The sequence below is a fragment of the Aotus nancymaae genome, unplaced genomic scaffold (assembly GCF_030222135.1).
Source record: "Aotus nancymaae isolate 86718 unplaced genomic scaffold, 86718_ANA_hifiasm-v0.15.2.pri h1tg000046l, whole genome shotgun sequence".
NCBI classification, from domain to species: domain Eukaryota; kingdom Metazoa; phylum Chordata; class Mammalia; order Primates; family Aotidae; genus Aotus; species Aotus nancymaae.
Window position 1 is genome coordinate 2,715,476 of NW_026988460.1, and position 7,557 is coordinate 2,723,032.

A 7,557-nucleotide genomic window follows, 5' to 3' on the forward strand; every position below is an offset into this window, starting at 1 on the left:
ACACCAAAGCTCCAAAAACGCTTCCTAAGTTCTGGCGGTCAATGACACTAGCAGCCGCCAGACTGAGGAGCACTTTACATATCAAAATGTATGACAGGTAAGCCCACGAGAATATGAACCAGAAACACAAGTCCACCCCAAATGGACAAACATTGCAAGTACTTTTTTGAGTTCTCACTTGTTTCAAGCAGCATATTGGGTGCTGGGGGATCAGGTGTGTAACAAGAATTCCCAGCACTAGCCTGGGTCAGCCAGAGAGACTGGGAGACTGGGCAGGTTAGGGGGCAGAAGAGCTTTGACCCTCTCTTAGAGGGCACCATGCCTGGCTGGCAAATCTTCAAGCACCCAGCACCAGAGAGAGTGTGTGTGTGTGTGTGTGTGTGTGTGTATCCACTCTCACATTACCTCCTTCATTTATTTGCTCCCATTTCACCCACACACAGTGATAAGTCTCAGCTATTTGTTTCCTGTCCCTGAGGCCTTTTACAGTAAAGGCCTTTTACCTTGTTTAACTCAGGTGCCCTCTAAATGGAGCAACAATCAGCCCCGTGCTGCCTTGAGCTGTGTCCACCAGGGCCTCCTCCCAGGGGCTGACCTCAGGTGCAATGCATATAGAAAGCAAACTGCGCTCCTTCCTTTTACCCAAGGCTCTGTCTACAGGGAAGTGTCTTTTCTCCTTGCTGTGACAGTGAATTAGAGACTTGTGGACACTCCTGTGCTGCATGGTAAGGATGTCTGTTGCCTAAATAAGTACCTAGAATTGAGCAATGAGTTCCCTTTATACCCAGTCGCCATTAGGGCTATGGCTACTGCTTTAAGACTCTGAGATCTGTTTGCATGCTTAAAGACTGGTCGCACTGCTGGGTATGTTTTTAAGGTCTCTATTTTTCATAGTGCTCTGTAGCAGTGTAGCAGGAAGAGAGAAAATTTATCTTGAGCATCTGGTATTCTCTTAATAAGTGAGAAAGACGGAACAGAACCCCACTGGAGCACAGCTAGCATTCTGAAAGGAGTCAAACATGTCTCCTGGAAGAATTCCTATCTCGAAATAACTGTTCAGGCAAGCGCCAGCTCTGGCCACAGCACTGGCTGTATTAAGGCATCTCATCATGTTATAAAATTAAGGGAATATGTTGTTTCTCACTCCAATATCTATTGAATCCCACCCAAAATCAGGTTCCTGATTTCTCTTTATGGAATTCATCCCTCAGCCCTTCTCAGCCAAGTATTTTAACTTCACGTCTTTATTTCCAAAGTTTAGGATTGGCTTAAGCCGATCAGGCCTTGGGTCACAGAAGAGCGCCTGACCAATCAGAACCAATAAGATATTGAAACCAGCTTAGCAGAAAAGCAGTGTTCCCAGGAAAAGAAGGACCCTTGCTTTCTCAACCCCTAAAACGTGTGGTGTTAGGAAATGGAATCTAGTGCTGCTACTGAAATACTGGAGCCGTTCTAGAAGGCAAGGCAGAGCCCAAAACTGAAGGAAACTTTACAGATGTCAGAACAAAAAGATGGAAAGCAATTTGGACATAGGTGACATAGATACCTTTGAATCAAGCCTCACCTGACATATCCTACCCTCAGGATCAATGGTTTCCCATGTGAGGACCAGCAGAGTCAGCTTTACCTGCAAACTCATCAGAAATGCAGATTTTTGATTCCCACTCCAGACTTCCTGGAACAGAACTCTGCATGGGGTCTGTAGGATAAACACCCCTGACAGTGATAACTTAAGTATACCCTTAGAATGGCCATGTATGAAACATCCACCTGAATGTGTGTTCCAAGCTAGGGAATCCAGGAGCGCCCAACCCGGAGACTTGTTCCTTGTCTATGAGGAACATCTGAGCCTCCAGCCCATGGAACATGGACCATACCGGGGATTGAGGCCCTGAGTTTTAGGGTAAATGAAGGTTGACAGGTGGAGGTTGTTAGGGGGAGGGTGCTAAATGAAAATGCTATATAAACTGCATGATGTTTGTAGGTAGTTGTGATTTTCCTGCTCAGCGCATAACCACTGGGCTGTGAGGTCATGTTGTCAAGCTTGCCACCACTGGACTATTTCTGTAATTAAGGCAGTTCTTCTGTCCAGCCCACTGTCACTGGACTCTCTTTCCTGTATGGAAGCCCACAACAAGAACCCAGGTCTCATTTGCTGGCTCTGAGTCTCTTCTTTGGCCTCCTGAACCTCGTGCCTCCCTACTGAGGTTAATAGGGGTTTGGCGCCACAGGACCCAGCAATCTGCATTGTAACAAGTCCTCCAGGTGATTATGGTCACATTAAAATTTGGGAACTGCTGTTGTTAACCACACAGTAATTTGACAGAAAATCAGCTGTTTTAAGTATCGTTATTCTAAAGTTTTTAATACCATGTATCCATCCATCTCTTTCTTAGTAAAAACAGTCTAAACTTGGTTTGCGTGTTTCTCATACCAGCTTCAATCTTTTTGTTCTAACACTTGATAGAACATTAGATGAGTTATCTTAATTATCCTTCCTTACATCATGCTGGCTTATCTGATGAGAGGTTCTGTTCTTTAGGACATCTCTATGAAGGACACAGACTGAGCAAGGATGTTTTGTATACAAACTCCTCCTTATGGAGATGAGAAAACAAGTGCCTTCCAGTAGGTCTCCCCACTAGCTAAAATACTTCTGGTCTGGTTCTTTCTCCCATTCTTGGCTGCCCATGAGGATGAGTGATTAGACCAGCAGGTGATAGAGGTGGGAAAATCTGAGTTTCAACCCTCAATCTACTACACTCTAGCTGTAAGGCACAGGGCATGTCATTTCGAGCTTGTGCAGCTCAGTTTCCTCGTTTGTAAAATGGTGAAACAGTACTACTTACTTTAGGCGGGTGATGTAGGAATTCACACCATTCCAGTGAAAATGTGTATGAAAAGAACCAAGTGTTTAGTAAATGCTCAATAAATTGTACAATAAGAATATTGTCAAATTTATCATGTCATTGCTCCTGCACTACTGCCTGTAAAAGGAGAAGCAATATCTCAGTTATGCATTGAATCCAGCCTGTAATTCCCTCTGAATTACCTTGGCCTCTCACCCAGAGCATCTTATTATAAGGTCAGCATTATAAGGTAATCTCACACTTCATCTTCCTGTGAGAAGCTATGTTTCTCAGCCACATCCTCCCTGTTAAGGCTTTCCTTCTTCTTAAAGGGTTGTTTTATTCACCATCAGAACAATGAAAAGGTTTAGTCATTCTTACTAAAGAAAAGCTCTTCTAGAATCAGTGAATGTCTCATTCATTTCCAACCATGCTTATTGGCTGTTCCCACTTAGCCATTTTATAAAAAAATTGACTACCTTGGAAGGAGAACCACCATACAAAGTCCAGGAATATTTCTGTAGTCTCATTTATCTAGCCTTGCTCTAGATAATGTAACTGGTCTTTCAGCACGGTCATGACTTGAGTGACACACTAGTGGTATTTTTGTGATAGATCTTAAATGGAGTAAAATTGTGGTAGCCCAAGTCTCACTCACGCAGGCTTCTATAACAACTGTTTTAGTACTGACTGAGTGGTTAAGTTAAATATTAAAAGCCAAGTGCCCTTATGCAAAAGCCAGAATGTAACAAAAGCCCACCAAGAGTTTTACCTAGGCCTATCCTGGGCCTTAAAGCATGACAAAATAATGAAGGAATTCTTAACAGGACCCATTTAGGATTATACAAGTTTTACTGTGGGTCTGAAGAAACTCCCCAGGCCTCCACAAACAAGTTTATTTGGGGTCTGAAGGAACTCCCCAAACCTTTGTGATTTAGCAGGAGACAAGATAAGGGTAATCACTCCAGCACCTGGACTTATTTAGATTGAGTAAATTTGCTGAGGCTTCAGAGGAAAGCCTTCAGGACTCGGCCCTTAGTTATAGATTAAGAGAAGTTAATCACTCTGTCTTTAAATAAATGCACACTTACACATAGACATATAGCTTAGAAGGTATATAAGCTCTGGAAACCTTTGTAATTTTGAGTTGGTCTGGAGATAATTTCCAGGGCTTCTCCCTGTAACTGGTTACAGAAATAAAAACTTTCTTCCTCCCCAGTTCATCTGCATCTCGTTATTGGGCCACAAGAAATAGCAGCCCAATCCTCAGTTTGGTCCAGGGACAGAATCTTATAGCCAAATGATATAAAATGGCTCTTGGGTTTAAATCCCAGCTTTACCACTTAATACCTATGTGATTTGAGCAAGATATTTAGCCCTTCAGCTCTTTCCAAGCCCATGCCGGAGGTGAAAGAGCCATAAAAGATAAATGTGCAACCTGTCTGAAACTTAACACTTACGTTTGGTAGCAGCACATCTGGTAATCTGGGCACTGGGAGAGGGTGATGATTATGATCATAACTCATCAGCAACCCACTCATCAGTCACTCATCCACCCACTGCACCTGTATGAAAGCGCTTACATTTTTTTCTTCTGGTCCTTTAGTGCTTTTGTTTATCCATTTATAAAACGAGGGTAATAGAATCCACACATAGAATTATTATAATTATTAAATGAGGTAATGTTTATAAAAACCCTTAGATAAATATGGTGAATAATAATTGCCATTTACCAAGAACGAACTTTGTGCCAGACTCTATGCTAACCACTTTACATATAACAGCTAAATTTATTCCAACCATAAATCACTGAAATACAGTAGTATGATAATAAATAATATTGGTAATATTAATAATGGCAATAATAATATACAACAGGAAGTATACTAAGTATTCTGTCAAATCTCACAACATCTTTATTAGGGAGGTTCTATTATAATCTCCTTTTTGCAGATGGATAAACGAGGCACAAGTTAAGTCTCTTGCCAAAACAAGTAAGTGATAGAGCTGGAATTCATATTCAGTCCTCCTTGATATCATGTCCCAACCTCTCAAATGCCCCCAACTCAAAAATCACATAAAAGAAAGTTGTCAGGTTCAAATGTTCTAGAAGCATAGATCAAAAATGTTAATATTATTTCTTGCTCTCAGAAAAATGATTCCAAATAGGAGCTATATCAATGGAGAGTTTTAAAAGCTCAGAATTGGCTGTATGGCCAGCCTTATGTGCTCTATGAAAATGTGGGATTATTTCCAAAGTTAAAAATGGTTGTAATAGTAATAGGTTTTAAAAACTGTAGAGTCAGCATCTTGCAGAAGATACTCAATTGGGTACTTAAAAAAAAGTGGAGACTTTTAAAACATCCAATTATATGGCAACTGAGTTACATTTAAAGGCGTTGAAAAAATTACTATGAATTGAAGAGTATTATCAACTGTAACTGGTCCTCACATTAAGCTCTTTCCAAGCCCATGAGGGAGGTGAAGGAGCTATAAAAGATAAGCATGCATCCGCCTGAAACTTGGTACTTCCACTTGGGAGTAGCATGTTTGGTAACCAGGGTACTGGGGGAGGGTGATGATCATGGCCACCACTCATCAGCCACCCACCCATCCACTATGCCTGTGTAAAGCCCTTATGTTTTTTTCTGGTTCTTGATAAAGTGGTTTATGGGACCCTTATTAATCCCATTTTACAAATGAGGAAACTGAACCAAGGAGACAGTAGGCAATTTGCCCAAGTTTCCTATCTCTTGGGAAGGGGGCTAACCTAGGATTCATGCTGGGGTTGGTGTACTGGAGAGCCAACGTGCTTTTCATTGTATCATGTTGACACTCTAAAAACACAAATGAAAAATACAGCTCAGTTATGGAGAAATCTTTTTTTATTTTCTTTGTACAATGCCACATATATGTAGGGATGTAATTTTTTAGAAGTGGGAACAAATTGAAGTCTTGCTGTTATAGAACTTATAAAAAGGTCAATTATGGCAAATCTCTCCTAGGTACTAAGTCCAAGTGTTTGCAAATTTATCTTTATATAGTAGTGTTTTATGCCAACCTGGTACAGATTACAAGCTCCATAGATGTTCACTCAATTGGCTTGAATTTTGCTCTTCTAGTTCTCAAATCTCTTAGGTGGAGCCAAATGCATTTTAAGGTCATTGAACCCTGGTAGACTGTCTTGTAGTTTTTGGTACCCACTTTTGTCCTCTAGAACACAATGGTAACCATATAGGTGCTCAAGTAATGCAATAAACACAGCCCCCATGGGGAATCTGTTATAGTGACCTTCAAGTTCAGCATCAGCATTTTGGGGGACTGTGAAGAACAGAGTTGGACATCAACAAGGATCTAGACCAAAATGATAGCTGTATTTCTAGAAATTTTGACTGAGCAGGATTGAGAAAATAAATATTATTGATTCAAATTCTTAAAAGATCCCATTGAGTTCTAATCCATATACAGAAATAGAAAATAATGTAGAATCAATGGGAGCCCTGAGCTTGTTTTTCTGCAACTAGAGGGTCCCATCTAGGGGTTATGGGAGACAGTGACAGATCATCAGGCATTAGATTCTCATAAGGAGCACACAACCTAGATCTCTCACATGCACCGTTCACATAGGGTTTGTGCTCCTATGAGAATCTAATGCCACCACTGATGTGACAGGAGGCGGAGCTCAGGTGGTAATCCAAGCAGTGGAGAGTGACTGTAAATAGAAATGAAGCTTCACTCCCTCACCCACCCCTCACCTCCTGTTACTCGGCCTGGTTCCTAACAAACCATGGACCAGTACCAGTCCATGGCCTGGAGGTTGGGGACCCCTGTTCTAGAGAGTTGGAGAAAGAGATGTGATGGAAGCAGAGGTGAGTGACGAAATTGCTCCTCTGGAAAATGTAAAAGATCTACAAGCCAAGGAATGCAGGCAACTAGTTTCCTCAGCTTTCTAGAAGCTGAGAATGGTGGGAAACAGATTTTCTCCTAGAGTCTAGAGAAGGGATGTAGTGACACTTTTCACCACTAGTTTAAGCCACCTAGTTTATGGTCATTTGTCATAGTAGCAATAAGAAACTAACACAAGGACTAAGTTCCTCAGCAGCAGTTTCTGCCAAAGAGAAAAATATTTCCTATATGAGTCCAAGAAAATATTCTACCCTCTTAGAAGCCCGAGTATTACCTTTGGCTACTTATAATTTACTTTAAGGTCTTTCAGCGTCAGCACTATTAACATTTTGGGTTAGATAATTCTTTGTCCTGGGGCTGTTCTGTGCATTGTATGATATTCAGCAGCACCTCTTGCCTCTGCCCCTAGATGCCAGGAGCACCTCCCCCACCCCCGACAGCTGTGACAACCAAAACTGTCTGCAGACATTGCTAAATGTCCCCTATTAGAACGAAGGGCAGCAAAATTGCTCCTAGGCTGAGAACCATTGCTCCAGCATGATCATATCCTCCTTGATTATAACATTTCTGATAACAGTGAGCAAGCCAACTTTCTCCCATGATCCTAATTCATAAATTAGCCAAACCCTGAGACACACAAAATATGCTTTAGTCAGTGTCATTTTGCTGCTCAATTATAAGGCAAAAAATCCTTGCCTCCAGACTAGATGGAATAAGCTTGTGGCTTGTACCAAGAGATCAGACAGGATTTATTTCTGGATGAAACTCAGCTGATAACCCAAGGCAAGTTATTAATCTGCTT